The following is a 22,491-nucleotide window of genomic DNA, read 5'->3' as shown; positions in this document are numbered from 1 at the left end:
GAAATTCCAAACTGGGCAAGCGCTTAAAAGGTTAAAACAGCGCAAAGGACGACGGACAGGGTAAAGGACACGGACAGAGCGCTGACTCGAAACCAAATTTTCATTGAACTCAACGGCGCAATATATACACACTATTGAGAACAAAAAAAAGAAAATCAGCCTGAAAAACACCCAAAACAAAAGCACAAAAACTAAGTATCACCTCTAAAAAGATAAACCAAGCTAATCAAGTGGCCAGAAAACCAGAGGCATGAGACAAGAAGCCCATGTAAAAGAAAAACTTTTTGTAACCAATGCGTTAATTGTCTTCATTTCATTTTCAATCTGGAAACTATATCAAAACAAAAATACTTTGATTGCCCTAAGGGACACCTGTTACAACACACTGGATAACCAAGCGGCAAAAATGGCCCAGTTATCTCATAATCAAGGTTAGCTATTTGCATGAAGGCCCACTTCAAAGAAAGGCTCGTGGAAATCATCTACTTTAATTCAAAAGGGCATGTCGAGAGACGGGCAAACTCGCCGGAGTAGTTGGCATGTAGTTTAACATTGCCGTTCGTCCCGATAGGTGCGAGAGATCCAGCATTTTTAGGTAAATATAGCGATTCATTAGTCTTACTGAGACAATGACAAATCATATCCTTGACATATTCGCGACCCTAGCAAAACGGACAGCACCAAGCGGGAAAACCGGGAACCAGCCAGAACAGGTCGCTCTGCGCCTCTCCACGTCTCTGGCGGCTTTCGCGGACACGTGTTGTCGACGCGGTGGCAAACAATGTAATTTGATGAAGGTCTGAATATTTCTCAAGTTTGCCTGAGTGTTCATCAGTGTGATGAAGCCTCAGTAAATTGTTTTTTTCTATCACGTGTTTGAAAGCCTGTTTACTCCACAACACACAATCGCGTGCTTTCAATTTCTTGGATGGGGAGGAATCAAGGAAAAACGTTTTGATATCTTCTCTGTCCCGAATGGCATTCAAAGTGACGACTACTCGGTAACTGATAAGTGGTATGTAAAACAGACGAGGTGTTTCACTGGAGGGAACCCCAATGCTGCAGTCAAGTGAATGGGAAGGTTCAATAGCTGCTTTTCTTGAATTTGGCTGTGTTTGATTAGCGTCAAGATTGAGCCACCCACGCTGGTCGGTGCATTGGCTATTCATCTTGGCAGCTTTTCACCGAAAAAGCCTCTGGACCACACCGAAAAAGTTGGGCTGATTTCGCATCTACTTGATTCTCGAAAACCTCCTCGCTGCATACGATTAATGAGGGATATTGTCTGCTTTCAAAAAATGGGGGACGCGTCTCGCAAAGTTAGAAGCTGTCACAGCATTATGATCTATTGCGCCTCCAATATTTATAATATACCCTCGTTGAAGCCAGCAGCAATATCCGTCTACATTGCTCAGGTTGTCCGGCCACAAAAGATACTCTCTTTCTCCATTCAGGATTTGAAGTCAAGTTTAATGCAGAGGGGTTCTGCGTGAATCTCCGATGAAGACTATCTTCAAATTTGTCCGCAATCATCTCCGTGCTGCCGGCTAGAACCATATGACTGAGTTTAGGTAGTATCTCTCCGTCTGTCAAATATACTTTGATTCAGCAGTTCACCTAATAGCTTGTCAAGTAAGCTCATATTTCAGCCCAAATAATATACTAATATCCCTTTAGTGGGACATGGTACGTAATATAATGCATAACCCGCACATTCGTCAAAATGACTTCGACTGTCACTAAAACCTGAGTTGAAATAAGAGTATCAGCTGCTTAGTGGGGCTCAAGAAGCTCAAGCTTGGCTCAAGAAGCGCTTGCTTAATTTTCGTAATTTTCCTGCAGCCTGTGTTGCTGATCGAGCAGACGACTGGAGCTGTTTCTTAATACGCACAAAAGCTCGATTTCGCCGACAGATAAGTCGTATGGTCGAGTGATGCGAGTTAGTTGAAAATTACTGTCGGTGGAACAATTCTGTAGTCATCGCTGCTTTCCTTACCTGATCAAAACTGATTAGAGTCTATTACCGTCTCCCCGGAGCCCATAGTTTCGGTAATGAACGAAACCTCCGAAACAAAAGTTTGACGTGAAAAGAACAAAAAGCACCGGGAAAACAAAACTATGCTCTGCAAGTTTATCTGCACCTGCTACACTTAACCGTCGCAGTTGAAATACCTATAAAATAGGGCATTAAACAAAAGAAAATCTGTTAAATTGAATGCGCTACCCGTTCAGGCGGCCCGGCTGAGCCGACGCGACCTGTTCCCAGCCGCCATGTTTGTTTGGTGGTGGCGCCCCCTATAGATCGTTGGAGTCGCGAATACAGCTCATTGTTGTACACATACTAATGAGATTGGGTAGACACATGTAAACATATAATATATTGCAGAGTATGGCCCCTGTGTTCCCACATAATGGCAACCTGACTAAAACTCATCTGCAGATTTCACCAAATAAAAAATAGCGACTTACCCAGAAACTAGTATATATTATTAGCGTCTACCATAAACTCACATTGAGTGTTTACCATCGGCATGCCCCATAGCCCTTGAAAACGCCCGCAAGCCTCACTTACTTTAAGCATATGACATCATATGACAACAAACATTCCCTCGTGATCATCATTAATATCTACAGGTGCGAACAGTTCAGGCAAATCAATAGAACGATAACAAATCAGTAGTGAGGTGGTGTACAGTGGCTGGTAGGTGCAGGTTAATATGTATGGGACATCTATTTTCTGAGTAATATTGCTTATCTGGTCAATTTTCTTCACAGACCCATCACATACTGAGGCAAGGTTCTCAATACAGTGAAAAACAGGAAGGAGGAGTGAGTTCCAGATTTAGCTTTGCACAAGCTATGTGGCAACTGACTTCATCCTCTTAGAATTTATTGGAGTGGATCTGGGTATGATTATGTCTAGCCCAACAATACTGCTAGGAGCACCTTCAAAACCTTCAGAAAGGGGTAGAGGAAGTTTGAATCATAATTTCCGTATTGCGATGAGAGCTGCTCATACTGAGAATTGATGTGAGTCAATGTCGGCCATCCTTCTGCCTGAAATATCTATGTGTCAGCCACCCCCTATCAGAAAAAGTTTTAGCTGAGCGCTTTTTACTAGCCGCTCCGCTCAGCCACTGAGCAGGAAAGTAACCAGGCACGCACGTAACGCTCAGTCGGCATCTGTGCTCCGACTGGTCGTTGCTGACTGAGCGTTGTGAGTATGCAGGTGCTTTCCTTTTGAGTGGAGCGGGTCGTAACAATGCTCAGATAAAACTATCTAATGTCTATGTCGCAGCCTCAACAGCCAAACGAGCAGTCTTCTTCCTCGCTTGCACAATAGACCAAAATTGCACTGCATACTGCTTAAGAGGCTTGTTGGCATGTTTCACACTTACTCTCTGCAGACAGCTAGGACTGTCGGTAAGCGAGGAAAAAAAAAGTGTGAACACATATCATGCACGCCAAAAGAAAACATCAATGGAACTACACGAGACTGCATTAAAGTTGCCAATTGGGCGCGTTTTATACCGCACAGTCACTGCGTGTGCACAAGTAAACTAGCTCTACATATACCGCTCAGCACACCACAGCTAGGCTGAATCACATAAGTGTCACACTTGCCGAGCTTGAAGTACAGTCGTGATCTCTACGAGTGTGAACAAGCGATCGTCGACTGCTCAGTACTGGGAGCATCATGCACCAGCAAACTTGCTCTCCTTTTAAAATGCCTTGCGAACCAAGCATGGTATGTCATCTGATAAGGAGAGAACGTCACCAGGGACAGCACTGAGCAGTTGATAATCGCCTGCTTACCTTCATATGTATCAAGTCTCTACCTGGCCGAAGTAGGCAGTATGTGTGCAGCAGAAACGGTTGTACTGAAATCTCAAAAGGATGAAAGATCAGAACAGGCTTGGTAAGCTTTCACGTTGCAAGTATGCCCATGCGAATTTCACTTTCTAAAACATAAACACACATTTCAAATTGTCATCCAGGACAAGCTGCTATTACACAGCTGTATATATAAGGCAGCTTACCATCAACAACCTTTGCAGACTGCCATGGACCTGATCCTCAGGTCGGCTGGTGATGCAGGAACGAATTGGCCTAGTCGATGCTAGCTTCCGTTCGGCAAGGGCTGCACTGAGTATAAAGGTGAAAAAAGTGTTGTAGATAATGTGAAACAAACAAAAGCAATCCTAGCATCCACAATTCGCTAGAGGCACTGAAAACAAAAATCAGAGGTTGGGTCAATTATGTTAATGCAATATACTTCGGACACATACCATGACTGCAGGTAAGATATTTGCTGCCTTCAATCTAGATCTGCTTGAAAATTTACAAGCCAAATAACAAATATTTTATAAGCTGAAATATATTTCGATGGAACTACAAAATCTGAAGACTATCTCTGCAAATATGGTGCTATCTAGTACACCAGGGGTGAGTAGAATTGGATTACAGCATCCCCCTTACAAAGATTGAAGCAAAACTAGTATAGAGTCTGCCGTGCCACTACAGTAAAACCTCGTTAATTTGGATCTCATGGGACCGGCAAAAATGTCTGAATTATCCGAAGGTCGAAATATCGAAAGAACAAAGAAAGCTGCGTGAAAACGTTTCCTTTATTTTGAGAAGAAATCTGTTATTACCGCCTGCTTTCTGGACGACACTTGGGCGGAGACGGCAACTTTCCTTAGCGCGGTCGAGTGCTCCACCGCACTCGCACTGTCGGAGCTACGCATCCCGTGCGCTGACAATGTAGTAAAGCAAGGCCTCTTCTAGTTTCGGGTGCACCACCTTCCAAGGCCGCTTTCTTTTCGTGTTGAACTTCTCGCTCTCGAAAGCCTGTAGGATATCGGCCACAATTTTTACGTATGTAGCCAAAGTGCTTCTCTTGACGTCGCAACCTTCCATCACTTGTCGAGAGACGCCGCCCTCCAAGGCCCTCAGTATTTCCACTTTCGTCGCTAAATTCTTAGCCTAGTACAGCTGCAACGGAAAACGAGTAGCAAAACTGACCAGTAATCGGAGCGGCGAAATCGCGACAGCCGGCGCTATTTTCCCCGAGCGCCGATAGCGAGAGTGCCAGTCACGTTGCATTTTTCAATGCAGGGGTGGCCGGCGAAAAATTGAGGGATAGAATAGTTGTTAAAATGGCGGGCTTTAGGATCCCCGCGTTGAGGCATAAAACGTGACTGTCACTCTTGCTATTGGCACGCTCGGGAACAATAGCCCCGCGTGTCGCGATTTTGCCGTTCCTGTCGTCGGTCACTTGTGCTACCGTTTTTCCGTTGCAGCAATGCTTCTGCTGCTTCCATGCCAGGAGAGTAACGAGCTGAAGCACGGCGATCCAGAGCAAAACTGGTGCGAAACACGGAGAACCGAAAGAGCGAAGAACCATTGGAAAACCGGAAAAACCATGTGCGCACTTCGGATGGATAGCGGTCATACCCTTTGGAACAGACGGTAGCTAGCACCACCTGCCGAATTTGTCCGAATAAACCATAGTGCGCCGTGTTCCCTCCGAATTAATGAGCGTTTGCTGCCATTGACTAATACATATGTTTGACGGGACCGGATCGACAGTTCAAATTATCCGAATTAGCGGGGGTTGAATTAACGAGGTTTTACTGTACAACAGAAACGACTCTACTGTGATCTCGTGGATATCAGAGTTTGGAACAGGCATGAAGGATTTGGCACGAGAAATATGCCAATGTCATTATTCATTTTTGCAACATTAAAATTACTCTGAAAGTGCGACCAGCTGCAGGGTGTATTCACGCAAATCTTGCGAGTGCTGAATTGTAGGCACAGTGCCCTAGTTGTGTTCATGTGCGATATATGACCAAATACCATAGAGACCAATACTGCAAACCTCTCCGAAAACCAATGGGTGCGGTGGCGAACGGCGTGAGTGGCGCTGTTCACCTCTCTTGCTGTCCATTTGTGTTTGCGTGTTGCCACTTCCAATGGGAAGGCTGCAGCCATTATTGGGAATATTAAACAAACAAATAAAAATACAAACACAACACACACAGCAATACTGGCAGCAAGTTGAGACGCACTTCTGTTGTAAACTCAGCATTCCGCTTACGAATGGGATGCGCAATTCCCCTAGAGTGTTTCATTCCACGTGAGTGGCATCGGAATTGCTAAAGGCCAGTCCATAAACACAGTCTGCGTTAAAAACAATCCTATCAGCAATAAGTTGCTATTATATTGCTCAATATATAGAGCACCTTACCATGAACAGCCTTGGCAGTCTTCCATCAAGCCTGGCCTTCAGCAGAGGATGCTGTCATTCTGTGTCGCCTCAGGACACTCACATCAGGATGGTGAAAGTGAATGCCAACTTCTACTTGGTAAGGACTGCAGCAAGTATAAAGATCAAAACACAGATTAGAATATACGATAAAAAATACCATGGACCAACTTGAAAAAAGTGCACAAAAAGACAAGGACAAAAGGATAGGAACACAGAGGACGCAGACTGGTGCACACTCACAACTTGATCTGTTGAGCATAAAAGAAAAAAGAAAAAGAATCAGAGAAATCAGAAAGGCTGTGTTTGGAGAACGTGAGCTTCAGAAACCGGGGCGTGAGCAAAAGATGTCAGGTAGATTGTTTTACAGACACTTTGGAATTAACAACAGCCTTTCCATGTAATAAGGTGGTGAGTTCATTCTGATTGAACATCCTGAAAAATAACAGACAAAAAACAAGGAATAAAGGAGAGGAATACATACACTACATACGAGTGTAGACTCCCAACTCACAAATTGGAGAAGAAAAAAAATAAAGAATGCGGAAGGAGCTTTAGCAAAAGTTCGAACAGGTCCAAGTGGAACGTGCTGACTCCCACCCATATGCATAAGACTGTAAACACGATTTTCTTGGCAGCTCAGGTAACAGACGGATGTGCGAACACATTAGTGGCCCATACTATGAATAACAAAGGCCTAAAATATTTCCCTTGTATGTTTTTCACAGTATCTGCTAATTATTCAAGTTTTCTCTAAAAGCCTCGTCCCACTAGAGTGACAAACACCGATTTTTGTCCGACGACACCACAAAGTTCCGTGTCGCTGATGCTGTCCCACTGCAACGGCCAACACCCGCGACAATCGCCGACAAACCATCGACGACGGACGAGTTCTTGTCTGTTGTTAGACTTGAAGCGCAGCAAGCAGTCCCACCGAGGAACATCTGTCGGATACAAACTTATCCTCCTCGCCCGCTTGTGCCCTCTGTTGCCTCTCTTTCCACCCTTCCACCCTTCCTCCCGTGGCTTGCTCCACCGCTCGACCTTCAGAGAAGCCCTTGGCGGCCTCTCCCCGTTCCCGCAGTTCCAGTCTCTCGATTGCTCATAGTGGTTGCGGGCGCGGCTTGCTTCCTGGCGCTGGGCAGTCATGTTGCAAAAGGCTTGTCTGTGGCTGGTTTTGCTCGCAAAAACTTGGTGCGCGATTTGGTGCTTCAAGACGCCGAGGTCTACGCCCCTAAATCAGGATGGATACACCCATGTTCGAGGACTGACCAAAGACCGCTCACCACGAAGTAGGACACGACGTTCCGCGGCAAGCCATTCCGGCAGACGAGACTTGTCATCACGTTCTGTGATGATCGGGATGCCGTATTGTCCCCCATAAAACGCCTGCCCTCGATCATTCGGATATGAAGTTTTAAACATCCTCAAAATCAGGGTGAAATTCCTTGGTGCTAACTTAGAATTCCTCGAACGACCCCCCCAAAAAAATGGAACGATTCGGGTATTCTAGTTCAGAAAAAGTTTGGTGTCAATTGTCACGACTGTTTGTGGAAAGTCGCCAACGGCAAATGAAGAGAAGCGGAAGCTTTAATCAAGAAACAAAGTAATTGTCTCCACTTTCACCGTGTTTGTCGGCGCATTTAATGCCCAAAGAGCAAAATATGGAAACCGCATCGCCAGACTGTTTATCTGTGTATTTTGAAGTGTTTTGTTGACAACTCCAATCCCACTAGGAAAGAAGTTTCCTCGTCCCCGTGTCCTGCGTCGTGTCCGCCAGGTGGGACAGCGTGCGTCGTGTGTCGCTCGTCGTGTGTCGCTGTCGTTTGTTGCTGTCTGTCGCTCTAGTGGGACGAGGCTATAAGGATGACACACGAGCAGTGTAAATAGTGCATAAGTAGGTGACAATTCATCGTAGACTTTAGAGAGAGATTAAGCTGTCTTTATGTATTGGCCATCAATCTGTTGCCTTAACAGACAAGGAAATTATGGTTTTAAAATCTGCTCTTGCTAATGGGTGAATCGGCGCATTCCACTTGGGCCTGTGCTTGAGCTCCTTCCGCATTCTTTATTTTTTCCTTCTCTGTTCATGCGAGTCGAGAGTCTGCGCTTGCGTATGGTTTACACGTAACTCTGCTTGTCTCCTTGCCTTTTGTGGTGAACTGTTTTTCAAGGTGTTCAATTAGTAAAGCTCACCACCTTACTACAATCATGCAACAACTAAAAACAATTACAACCTACACCATTCGCTCAAGGCAGTACCAAACGAAAAAATACAGGGATTGGGTGAGGCATGTCTAACACTATATACTTACACTGAACTAAATATACCTCTCATAAACTGGCGAGACACTACCTTAATCCAGGACATGCTTGTAAATTTCCCCAGAAGCGGCATTAAAAAATTATTTCGTGGGCACAAAGTTTTGCGATCAGGAGCGGTATGCTATGCAAATCACCATGGGATGAATTATCGCGGCACCAATTTTTGACAATTCTTTTCTGATAACGAGTCACGAAAATAAAGCCGTTTGCAGACGACTGCGCGGCGGAAGCTACGGACTTGCTCAATCCTCCTCTGCCTTTTGCCTGGCTCAGCTCTCCGGTCGCAAATACGCACACGAAATCCACCCGTAGTGTCTAACCTAGAGCTTAGACGATGGAGGGGCACCGCGCTGAGTTAAGTGCTTTATTTTTTTTTATTTTTTTTTTTTTGGGGGGGGGGGGGGGGGGCACCGCGCTCTTCCAGACATCCTAGTTTACCAGTGAACAATACGGTGGAGGGAGGCAATCAAACTTCCCCCCCTCCCCCTCCCCTTTCCGCCTCCACCCGCCGGCTGGCCGGCTGGCCGGCCGGCCGCCCGCACGCCCGCCGCCGCCGCCGCCGGCGCCACCGTCCCCCCCCCCCCCCCCCCCATCTCCCAAAAAGTTCCGCCGCTATTGATGGACCTGGACCGAGTACACAGCCTATTTGTGAACGAAGCAAAACAGCCTCGCATAGCACCATTCGCGCACAATTAGTAATACTGGTAAAAGCAAGCGATCTAGACAATAACAAGCATTTTGAACGGAAAAAAGAATAATCTAGCCCTAACGGGCAAAGAAAGGAACTTACTTTGAAACGACCGTGCCATGATCTTGGCTGTTGAGCAGATTCGACGTAGTTCCACGGCTCACAGTCGCTTCCTTCTTTTTCGGACACATTTGAAACTAAGTTCAACTCCACGCATCACGACTAATCGGTAAATTGACCTCAAGACAGAGACGTGAAACTCATACGGCCATCACGTCCGGCAAAACAAGGCTGCGGATTGGATTGGATCGCGTTCGTTGGCTATTATGTTTGTCTAACGACTTTACGGAATCTATGTGCGCGTATCTTCAACACGCTTGCAATAAAACGATCAGCAAAGCGCATTAAAAAAACTATTAAAAGACACAGTAATAATAAATCATTGAGTATGCAAAAATTGCCACAATATTAGAAATACGTCCTGAACACGTAACTAAAAAGAACGCGTTTTCGATTTGGCGATTTGGTCTTGGTGGTTAACGCGCGATGCGGGTGATCGTATGGTCGGTGGTTCGAATCCCGGAAGCGCGAAGTTTTTTATTGTTTTTTTTACTACGTTTTTTATTTCTTTTTAATATTTTTTTAAATGTTTTTTGCAGTTGCCGGCCCCTTACTTTAGGGTAAAAATCACGCAAAATGTGGAAATAAGAAGTGCGAGCCCAAATTTAAATTGATGCAATGCACAAGCCGTGGTCCTCTTGTTTTGCCGGGATAATTCGCTCCCTCCGTGCTAATTTCTGGGTCAGTGTAGTAGGCAAACAGCGCAAGTCCTTTCAACGAAGTAAAGAAGGTAATAATAATGGGAATATTGAGAGCAAAATGAGAAAATGAGTAAGTGGTCAAACTGCCACAGTGATGCAGCCGAAGTTTGTCTGAAGGTGGTCAACTTTACCCACTGTTAAAACAGAAATACCGCTATTTTAAGACAGTTATTTAGCTGAGCTCACAGCGCGGTACGTATTAAGCACATCTCTTATTTTTCTGACTTACGGAAAGTAGTACTTAATTTTCTTCTGGTACATCAGTGATATTTCCCTCGCCTGCCGCCTGATTGTACTTATCGAGGTTGCGCTCCGCAGTTTTACTTTTTTATTAGGCCTAGACATGTTTTTATTCCTGAGATCCAAGAACAGTGCGGATAATTAAACTAGCTTTCAGAGACGGCATCGTTCGGTATTAGAACATCTATGTTTCGCAGCGTCAAGGGGTCACATTCACGACCCGGCAGTGTAAACATCCACAACACCTTTATCGTGTTAAAAAAAAAAAAAATGTTTTTATATTTGTTTTTTTGTTTTTGGTGCGGTATGTCGTATATAACATAAGCTACCGGGGGACAGATCGTCTGGCTATGTCAAAATTTGAAATATCTCTGTTAGATGATCGTAACTACCACAGAAAACAGCCGATTCTTGACTGAAATAGCATATTTTCACACTCAATTAAAATCACCAATAACACGATCTCAGGAGAGTTGTGTACCTCTCGTAGCGTCATAAGCAATACACACATCTCTTTCTTGTCCAGATTCTGCAATGCAATGCAAATTATAGTTTTTGTAACTCAAAGCGCGTGCTCAATCATGCCACGTGTTTGTTAATTGTGGTTGTTGCTCTTCATTCGGATTCTCCGCTACACCGTTTTTATTTTAATTTTCTTATCAGAGCCAAATACGTGCGTATACCACCGACCTTAAGTATAGTGCATCAAATTAAACTAGCTTCCTGAAAAGGTATCGTTCGGCGTTGTGTAATTTATTCTTCATGGCGTCGGTGGTCAGATTCTCGAATCCTGAACTGCAAATGTTCCTCGCCGCATTGTTTTTTTCTCGCGTTTTCGCAATAAAACACGTCAGCCTTGCCATGCTGGGATCAAATACACCAGCGTCGGCAGTTATTTGCGAAGGATTGATCTATGCGAATATTTCCACTCGCTATTCATGAATTGCCACAGTTCGTCAGAATCTGAATGACTTGACTGCATAGTAAAAACGGCAAAAAAAAAAAAAAAAAAGATAAAACGATGTCGGTTAGTAAACGGAACTTCCATGGCGGGGCTCGCCAGCCTAAACAGCAAAGCGCCGATGCCGGCCAGTCGCTGAACTTCCGTGTAAATACTGGCCATCAGAGACAGCAAAATACCAATGCCGGCCAGTTACTGGAACCTCCATGGAAAGACTGGCCAGCAAAGACAGCAAAAACCCGATGCCGGCCAGTCACTGTAACTTCTTCGGCTGAACTGGCCAGTGAGCAAGACGAAACCCCGACGCCGGCCGGGGCCGGTAGCTCACCGGCGCCAATGGCCGGGCGCCGCCATCCTGTTACCAGGACCGGCCGGCGTAGTCCCGATACCGGCCGACGCGGTGTGCTACCTGGGATGTGCCTCTCTCCAACGTACATACTGACTGGCCGAGACTGTAGCCTTCGCTGCTTGCCAAATTGTGATGAAACGGATTACAGTAAGTACTACTTTAACTACCCAAGGCCTTCATACTTTGGGCATCGTTCGACAAGAATGCTATGTCAGCCATCACTGTGAACTTGGCTCAGCGCCTATTCGACTCGAATGTTGCATTAGCCTTAGACGTGAACTGGGGCCCATTTGTGTGCTTTATGCCGAAAAAAATTGGTGACAGATGTGTTGCTTGATGGTTTTTTTTCAAAGGGTCTATTGTGTCATACGTATAGGAAGTCTTTTGCTATATAACAATGCATCCATACTATTAAACTAGATGCTCAGAGGTGTGTTTGTTTTTGCACTCAACAAGTTGCAGCATAATTATTTCTTACGAATGTATTACTTATTTTCGGTAGCTGGGCACGGTTTGTGCTCATTAATGTCCGTGTGCTCTGATGTTATCATGTGTGTAGCTTTAAGTATCCTTTCTGCAATGCCTACAGAGGCCCTTGGAGGGAATAAATTAATAAACAACATTTTCAAGTCACTGGAGTTGGTTTTCGGATGTGCCACACGTTCAGGAGAAGTGGAACGAGTGCAGCCCAATGCAACCAGTCTGCCAGTCTGGTATGTCCCAACAATTAATATTGAGGGGTCAGAGATGCGGGTGTCCTCAAAAGGTCCAGCACGTGCAGTGAACATAATTATTTGTGTAGAGACTCTGAAGGTGTAAAGGCGAGCGGAAATATGTTTATCTGGTTAGTGTACTAAATATGTTTATTTCCACTTAATTGCATAATTATTGATTCTTAGAAAATGACTCCATAACCAGTTCTTTCTGCGACAGTCTCGTGTCAGGCGTTCAGTCGTAGTACCTGTGCTCCTTGTTGTCGGATGACGCTCCAAGCAGGTCGGTGTTCAGTTTGGTCGAGTTTGACCGACAGATGCCGTCTTGTAATCATACGTCATGTGCGGCCACTGACATTTGGTGCACTGAAGCTGCAGAGCTGGCTTCTAATCCGCATATTTTCCTGGTAGTTCTCTGCGTCAATGCAGCAAGCTCGGGAATGTAGTGCTTACGTGGCTGTGCCTTTTGCTGTAGTGTTGACTTGATGGCTGGCAACAGGCAACAGTGTATGTTTGCTATCCAAGCCATTTCACTTCCATTTCGTAATGGCGATTTTCTTCTGCATCCCGCGACCACTGCAACTTGTGTAAGTCTCGTGTGGCAAAGTGAAGTCGGGTGATGCTTGGTGTCTACTTGTGATAAAAACCAACCATTCTATTTCTTCAAGTCACTCAGCGGCATTCTCCGTCAAAGTTGGAAATAGTGTGCTTAATTGCATGGACACAGATAATTGGAGTCAGCAAATTATTAAGTATTGTCCTTGGACGACAACCAACACCAAATCAACTGTCCTTGCATTGCCGCTCACCTACTTTGTCGTGCTTATCTTCCGTCGAGGTGATGGGGATCAGGAGCTTCGGGGTAATGTCAGCACCAAGGGCAAAGGCCGCCGAAGATAATTCTCATTGTCCCGCGGACGCTCCCCGAGACGTGGTCGAAGGTCGTTCGGCACAAACTCTTGCAGGCCAATTCATTGGTACGGACACCTCCAGTAGACATGGTCGGCCTCATGCAGTGGTAGCAGAGTGGTTTTCGGTCGACCATTCGCAGCACCTCCTTTTCCTCGGTGTACTTTGTTCAGCGAGAACCTGCACTGGCTCTTTCCGATGTCGGGAATGCTTCGGCGTTGGGGTGTCTTGTTGAATTGGCATTGAATACTAACGGGCAGCTGGTGGTGGACATCGTGACTTCGTGGCATAAGTCGCCCTCGGTTCGTCAGATGCCGCTTTGCTCGAAGAAGTCTTCAGTTGAAATGCCTGTCGAACTTGTCCCAAAACAATCTCAACAATCAAAAAAAAAAAAAAGCTGGGCAACTGATGGCAGAAAGTAGCTTCCTGATCTTTCCCCGGACAACAATGTGGGTGATGTTGCGGATGCCCGGGAGTCTGGCGTCGAGGTTGCAGCTGGATGACTCGAGTGTCGAGACGCTGGGGAGTTGTTAATAGTGACAGGCTCGGGCCTGCAGTGTACATTCAATGTCGGAAGCCTCGGTGATTTGAACCCTTCGGCTGTTGTCGTGGGGTTGCGGACAAGGCTGCCGAAGGTGCTGTCCCTAACATGAGGGGCATGGGATTCTTAGCTTCGCGTCTTCTGTAGCACCAGAGTTGGCGTGGGTGCTCGATCAGGCGCAAAACATCCTCCACGAAGGCAGCGACGCTTTTGTTGGGGCCGCGTCCTGGATAGAATCAGGAATTTGGCTCTCTCTCGTCAATGCTGGCTGATGAACGTGCACTTCAGCTCGATCTTGAAAACTTCCGATGACGTTCAGGAGGATTCGTCGTTCTCAGACCAGTGCCTGACAGTTTCTTCCACGAGAAGTATAGGTTCTGCAGGAGCAGGTTGTCTGTCTGCCCACTGTGGCGGGCAACACGGTCAACTTGTTCAATCCAGCCCTCGACGTCTTTATATACCATGCGTGAAAGGGCGTCGGAGTGTGAGGTGCGCCGGGCATACAAACAATGGTGGGAGTGGATGCGGTTCACCGCTACAGGTTTGTCATTGTTGGCTTAGTCAGCTTCGGTTTTTCTGGCAAAAGGCCGAATTCCGGTGGTTCCTGCAGATAGCAGCGACCAGTGTTGTGCACGTTCCTCAAGAAGAGGAACGGAAGCTCGTTCCTCGTTCCTCTTGATTTTTGGAACGCGTTCCCGTTACAAGTTCCATCTGCGATAAAGGAACTCGTTCCCGTTACAGTTTAAAAAATGGAACGTGTCGTTACATATACGTTACATTTCTATTTTGCTAATTAAAATATTTTGTTAGATTAAACGAACATTTTTTTTATCTATGCCATTAAATAGCAACATACGAATTTGAATGCGGTGATGGAAGGACGTTAGGGGAAAAAAACAAGCGGAAGCAAGGTTTCATTTGTTGGTATATTAACTTTTAAAAAATCTCAGCGTTTTGCCATAGTCACGTTTGTGGTGGACAATTCAGACGAGCCAAATATACTGTTACCCCCCATTGCACGAGCGTTCTACAACAACGTCACACGTTTCAATCTAACAAAGTTCCGTGTTAGAACTTAACAACAGTTGCTTCTCGATGCTGCTCTCATCAAGACGTGCAAATGGAGAAGAAGGTAGGGCTTTTTGAAGGTCAGTCTTGTAAACTACCAGTCCTTCTTCGTGAACTCGGCTGAGGAGCCGCCTAAATGCACACAGAGTGAAGGGCTATGGGTAAAGTACCCAGCACTTCCCCCAGAACATACGATGGCAGCTGAGCATGCCCTGGAACTTTCCAGAACAGTAAATATTGATAGAAGATAGGACTGGAGCAAGCATCCGTGACAATACAACAAAACTGACAGAAGGCTACTCTGACCACTAAAGAAGCTGCATTGCTGTATGGCATTCTTTCCGAATAAATTCTCTCCTTCGGGGTTTGGCAACATGGGCGAACTGAACTGAAATGGATGTGGGACCACTTTTCTGGTAACGAGCCGCTGCAGACGATCGTCGGAAAGCGGCGTGAACGGGTGGACTGGGTAGGTAACACGCGCAATGAAATATCCATACGGCTTGCAGGCGTCAGGGAGCATGGCTTGTGGAGGCTACGCGGCTGACGTCATGCCCTCTCCTACCCTTCTATTCTCCATTTGGTTGAAAGTTGCTTGCGTTTCGTGGGTCTTTTATTTTTACGTAGAACTCATATTCAACCGATATGCCGCGTCCGTGAATGGAATAGACCAATGTCACCAAGCGAACTGCGCATGCGCGCGCGTTCCGGAAGTGGTGCCGCCGCCATGCTACTTGTAGTCATCTTTTTCCGTCTTCCCGGCTACACCGGGCTGCGCGTACATCATCGTAGTTTATCGTTTGGGACGCCCCGGTATCAGCTTGATTCTCCTGCATGTGTGTACTTCATAAGATTGTGTTGTTTGTTATGCCTTAGTTTGTCAGCTGGCGAAGAAAAGCAGTTCCAGCCGTCTTATCGCTTTAGAATCGCTTTGTCGTCTGCTTCGTCGTCGTCTGCTTCTCCGTCTTCGTGAAGATTCTGCCGTTCACGCGGTGGTCCCACCGCGGCCGCGGGGAAAAAACGACGACGCCACTGCTCGAGCATTCCGGCTGCTTGAACGTCTGAATTAACTTGGAAATAAGTGAACATCTTGTGCAATGGCAAAGTACAAAAAAATTCGAGGGACAATCGGCACGGTGTAGCACCACGGAACAGCATCAAATCTGTTGGTGAAAAACTGAGCTAGGTAGTGCTCAGGCTTGGGCATAACTTTTAAGCATGAATGAAGTAAGAGGAGCTAAATAGACTCTCTCGGGGAACGATAGTGTGCTAAAGGTTGTTCCATTCTGGTTAATAGCCTGTGCGGCAGGATACAGATGAACTGCGGGAGCAGTCTGCACAAAAGGAAGAAATGATCTACAGAAAGGTCACGCCTGACACGCCGTAGCAACTAGGGATGCCGCGAACTTTTTCGAATCGAAGTTTCGATGATCGAATCAAGCGGTTCGAAAGGTTCAAGAGATTTCGATTTTTCGAATTGTCTACATCGTAAAATTCGACAGAAGTCGAATTTTCGAACTTCTTGAGCTAAGAAGTTCGACGCTTTTCGAACCGTCGAACTTATTATGTTAAAAAATTCGATGATTTTCAAACTTTCGAACTTATTTATCAAGAAAATCGAAAAGTTTCGAACTTTCGAATTCTGAAAAGTCAGAATTTTGACGAACTTCGAACTTTTAGGGTAAAAGTTCGACGTTCGTCGAACTTCGAAAGACCAGCGGACGGTTTCATTTGAATTCAAGTAGTGAGGTACATTCGTAATTTTTTTTTCTCGAACTTTTACACGCGGTGCTGCGTTCCTTACGAAAGACAATGGCGTTTGGTTCAATGTTCTGGCATGCTTAGTTTTAGAGAAATAAATTTCCGAAGGGGCGAGGAAGGACGACGGGTTTTTGATGATTATCGTTTGTGCCAGATTTGAAGCGCGCTGTAGCCGAAGCTATTTGTGTTAGAGATGTTATATCTTTTTTTTAAGAATGATCTATGTATAGCCTAGGTAAGTGCCGTCTTAAGATGTGATTATTGTTATTCAACGTGAGTTTCGAAGGAATGTCCAAACATGTATCTACATGCAATTATGCCCTAAACTTGATATTTATTTTTGTCTAAGTTGTTTGAGGTATCGCATTTAAATTAACATCACAGACAGTACATATCATTGCCATCTGCAGAATACAAAATAATGTATTTATTCTTTTTTCACGTTAAAGGGGTACGGAAACCAAATTCTGGAGCTCATTTCTTTGTTTCAACACGACGCAGGTAGCAACACAACCACAGAAACATAAATATTGCGCTAGAAAACGTAAGAAAACATATTTTAAATTGAATTAAACGATAATCAAAAACCACCTGGTAGTTGGTTCTGAAGCTTCAATGGAATGTCGTGACGACAACATGCCTCTGAAAGCAGCGCCGCAGCGGTATGTCCGCTGACTGGTATAGATTGCCTAGGCCTGAACGCAATACCGAGGCGTCTTGGTGGAAAGAGCCAAAACGAAGTGAGCCACCTTGGTTTCAGCTCTCGCGCGACGTGCAAACGCGTGCTTCGGTTGTTCTCAGGTTTGGTGCGCGTGCTGGCCCCGCGATCTCTACAGCCCTTGCGTACTTCGACAAAGCGAGATTGTAACGCGTTGACGCCTCCAAGTGGCAAAACTCGTCACTACGGTACGCTTGGTCGTCCGAGGCATGATGACGTCAAGACGTCTGCCGGATCTCCCGAGATGCATCGCGCTCCTCCATGGCTGATTTTGAAGCGCTCGCCAAAATCGCGGCATTTAGAGCATAAAATATAGCCATCTGCTCAAAATACGACCGTGCGATTATTCATTACAGGCATAGCTGATCATATTGAACTCATTTCTTGATGTTTTCTCTATATTTCAAGTTTCGATTCCGTATCCCTTTAAGGAATAACTTAACTCATGGGAGAAGATTTCTAATAGTGTTCAAGTTCAGCACGTCATTGAAAGAAAACTTTTTTTTTTCGATTCACGATCCTGGGACGTGTTTCTACTTTTAGCCTGTACACATTTTGGTGAAAGAAACTTGTTTCGAAGTTCTGAACCTCTGAATACGCAAGAATACAACACTTCCGGCGAATTCTTGATAGCTTTTTTTTTCTCCAACCTTTTATCCCGCATTTTTTTTTTTTTCTATTGGCACAGGTATTTAGGTCGAAAAGACAGGTTTGAAATTCCGAACCACTAAGCATGTGACGAGTAGTGCCTTCTGACAACGAGTTTCTAACAATGTCCATCTACGCAATCTTTTATGCAGTGAAGAACGACAGTAGCTATACATATGCATAAATAATTTCAGATTAAAATAAGCTCGACCACGCCCTCTTTCCCCGTATTGTTTTCTTTAACAGTCCGAAATATCTGGAAGGGGGAAAGGGAACTGAAGCCCCCCCCCCCCGCTACCCTCTTACCCCCCGTTTTTCCTCTTCCGTCGCCACTTGTATGGTAGAACGCTCCTCAACCTCGAGTTGTGTCGGCTTTTTGCGAGGCGATTCCTCCGTCCCAGAAAATAAACCTCCAGGACAATTAAAACTTAACTTACTATATGCCAGCGTCACCCGGGCGGCGTTCGATCAGATAACTACCAGCGTGCAAGGGGTGGCGAGGTAGTTTGCCAGGTCGCTTTAAGGTTTTTCTGAGCCTCAACCTCCTGCCCGCCCCTGGCCGTTTCAAACTGGATGAGTCTCGTAAAACAGTGTGTTCGTGTGATCACTACTGCGTGATGCAGGTTAAAGACCCCCCCCCCCCTTCTCCACCCCGGGCTGGCGGTCACAATTACTGAACCATGGTCACACGTCACTCTGCACTGGCAAATATTCCAGCACATCCGGGACACTCGTCGCCTCATTTAATTGCGTGACCAACTTCGCAGAATCTAGATATCACACCCTAACTTTTCTAAACTTGATTTTGTAAAAAGTGAGTCGTGAAAACGTCATTTGAAACAAACTGTGGAGGAACTTGAAAACCGGACTTCGAACTTTGAAAACTTGGACTAGAAAGAAATTCAAAATCCACGAAGCTTTTTTTTTTCGAATTTAGCGTTAAAAGAGAATCGAAACCTTCGAACTTTTCGAACTTTATGCAGAAAGAAATTCGAAATGTTCGACCTTCATGTCTATAAAAATTCGGAGCGTTCGAGGTTTTCGAATTTCAATTCCAAAGAATTTCGAAATCTTCGAATTTACCGAACGTGAAGTAAAAAATATTCAAAATATTCGAATCCGAAATTTTAGAAACCGTGAAAGCTTCGAACTTTTCGAATTCGAAACTCCACTGTGATCGAAAGTTGCGAATTTTTCGAATTCGAACCTCGGTCGGTTCGAAAATATCGAAATTTTTCGAAATCGAACCTCAGTTCGCTTCGCAAATATCGAAACCTTTCGAAATCGAACTTGGGGTGGTTCGCGACATCCCTAGTAGCAACTGGCATCTGTCACCTTAAAGCTTGTGGTGGAGATGATTTTCGTGTACAGTTTCTATTCAGTTTTATTTTGTTCGCGCAAGCTCCGAGCGCTAATAGCCTCTCGATGGGGGAAGCTTTTTTCTGCGGTCTTGGCTCGACTGGTGTTAATGCAGAATGGATCAGTAACGTCCGCCTAATAGACCAGCACAAAATGGATGAGGTTCGTTTTTTACATTTTTGGCGGTAAGTTTTGCACTTCTAAATTGCATTATTTGGAATTTTCACGTTTGTGTGAAAAGAGACTGTTTTCGGGAAAAGTTGTTTTATTTCAAGTGATGCATGTCTGGAATCCCTGCTCTTTTTTTAGTGATTGTCCGAGACCTTTTGAAGCACAGTTGTGCTTGAAACATGTCGTCGCAATAGCAGTTATAACCACCAAAATACATCGAGCAAAAAGTAAGTTAAAGACGGCCTCCGCAAAGCAGTGCGGTTGAATAGGGCAACCGATAGACAGCTACGGAGCAAATGCTCAGAGAAATTCCAGCGTACGGAACACTTCGGCACGCTCTATGTCTCGTGCCCTGCAATCTTACACTTTTTAGTTGACGTGCAATAACGTGGATATAAATTAAAAAAACAAATCGCGAAACAAATTGTAAAACGCAATTTTTCCTGCCGCTCTGTCCGGCTCTGTTTAGCTTTCTTTGCCATGCTTCTTTCTTTCGCGAAGACGTAATATCCGAGGCCTTTTTGCCTGGTGCTGTTATTATAGCTCCTTGACATGCAACAGGTGAAGCCACCAATTGAAAACCATGAGTAAACACTCGGCTAAAAGTCTCGTGGTAACCCGAAAATTTCCAAACGCCGGGCGTACAATGTGCATTGACGCGGCCGGAAAACTGTGGAGAACTACAGGTACCAGAATGCACCGCGGCAGTGGTGGCGTCGCGCCTGGTGAGATCGGTCTATTAGCGACTAGTAAGTGGCGAGGCACCACGTGAGCAGGAATGAACAGCCCTGGAGGTCGTGGGCACAGCTCAATTGGCTCATACCTCGGTGCTGTTTCAAGGTAAGCCCTTTGCCTCTGCGTCCTTCTAAGCTTCCGTTTTCGAATCTCCTTAGTTTTAGTTTCCTTGCCCCGCATTTGCCTAATCGTGTTCGAGAAATGTATTCTGACAGTTATTTCCCGTTGGCGACCATCTCTCCACGCGCTTTTCGTCAAACCGCCAGACGGGTTGCGGGTTAATCGCGAGGCGGTTTATCGTACGCGGGTCGTTTTTGACGCGCTGCTTCGTCCGCGTCAGCGTCACTTTGCGTCGGCACGCATCGCTGCGTACCGATATCTGTCCTGGCCAGGTTTCTTCGTCGGCCCGCCTGTCTTATTAGGCAGTTTTATTATATCGTTTTTCTCCTCCGCTACGGTATCAGTAAAGAAAACGCCGAAACTGCGCATGAGCGCCGTCAGCCTTGTCTGCATAGTTCTAGACTCTTCTGGCGGATTACGGAGCGCTATCCGGGTGCTTAGCGGGCTGTGGAAACGGTCTACTACAACTCTTTATTATTGTTGTGGATGACTCAAGCGACGCGAAGGAAGCGCGTGAAAAAAGAAGCTCTAGTATGTGGTTACATGTTTAATCTACTGCAGTAGTTTTTTTTTGTTTTTTTTGGCGAATGGTGTGAGGTTTGTAAATAATATTTTCGTGGGCGCCATCTAATATAAATAAGGTGCGTATCCAAATTAAAACAGTGAATGCCTTTCCGGCACCACAGGGTGTGTTTACGCACGGCTAGTGAGCCGTGCACTCTGAGTACATCACCATATTTGTATTCGTGATGAGAGACGGTTGAACATTAACAGCTAGTTGCACGGGGCACAATCAACGAGATGTTTATACTACGCAAATCTTTCTCCATTTCAGGTGACGTCCCGAACGAAAACTGTGTGACACTCGAAAAGAGAAGACCGAGGACTGCAGGTGTTGCAGACTCCTGGTTTTTGGAAATTCCGGAGTCCGAAAAAAGAAGTGCGTGAGGAGGGAACGCGAATGACTCGCGATCGCGTCAACAAGAAAAACCTTGATGAAGATTTCGGCAAGTCGAGTATGTTGAAACTACTTCGTATCGGGTAAGCGTCGGCACGGTTGGCTTTTGTCCGACACTATTTTGATTTAATATGCCACTAGAGCGGGCTCGGCCTGCTCGAAGCCAAAGTTCTACTGAGACAAACGAGAAGGTCAAATGACTGGGATGGAAGTTCCTTACCGCAGGAGCGTTAGAAAATCGCAATCGAAAAAAATCACCGTTCAGGAGCACGCATTTCTTTGCCTCACAGCAAACTCGGAGGTTGCCGTTGCTGTTATCTGCCACTGCAAAAATTCTAACACTTTGCACATTCTCTTCCTCGGCTCTTTTTATTTTATTGATTCGGCATTGTGTAAATGCCGCAGCAAACTAGTTTGATGACTACACTCCTGACTGGGCAGCCAAGAAACATCTTGGCTACACACGCACACTTGACAGGCCCGACCCTAACAAAAAAGTCAACCATGCCGACACTTCTCCGATATGAAGTGCCTTGAACATAGTTCTTCCTCCAGTTGTTAGTAGACGAGGGTTCAGCCCCGATCGTTACTGGCTTGGTGGCGGGCACGTTGCTGAGTGATGTGTCAACTTGCGCTGCTTTACTTCGACTATGTACATATATTTACATAGTTACAGAAATCCCAACTTTGATGACCATCCCGACCCCCCCCCCCCCCCCTCCCCCTCCGTAGAGCCTCGGGTGAAGTCACTATTGTCTTCCCCTGTTCTTCCTTTTGACATCTCCAACTCTCTCTCCCTCACTGATGAACAAATCAATCATTTAAAATTCGACATCGTCCACGTGCTCCTCTATGAACCAGTCGACGGCGAGGACTGTCTGCGACTGCCGTAAACCTCAGCAGTGGTCAAAACCTTTATAGTTGATGCCAAGTATCCCGTTGGAGGTGTCGCACCAGCGCTAGCGATATTTTGTCGCAGCGTCCCCTACATGGGCTGAAAACTACATCATAAAAAATAATTTGGCTGTAGAAACCACTATTATTGGCTGTCCAATTGCGATAGCATTCATCCTGGAGACATACACCACAGCTCACTGCGAATACGAGTGACACATTTTGAGTGGACACTTTATTT

This window comes from Ixodes scapularis, unplaced genomic scaffold, assembly GCF_016920785.2.
Source record: "Ixodes scapularis isolate PalLabHiFi unplaced genomic scaffold, ASM1692078v2 PGA_scaffold6__148_contigs__length_123643588, whole genome shotgun sequence".
In the NCBI taxonomy this organism is placed as follows: Eukaryota; Metazoa; Arthropoda; class Arachnida; order Ixodida; family Ixodidae; genus Ixodes; species Ixodes scapularis.
The sequence above is the reverse complement of the archived record's forward strand: the minus strand, read 5'-3'. Positions refer to the sequence as shown.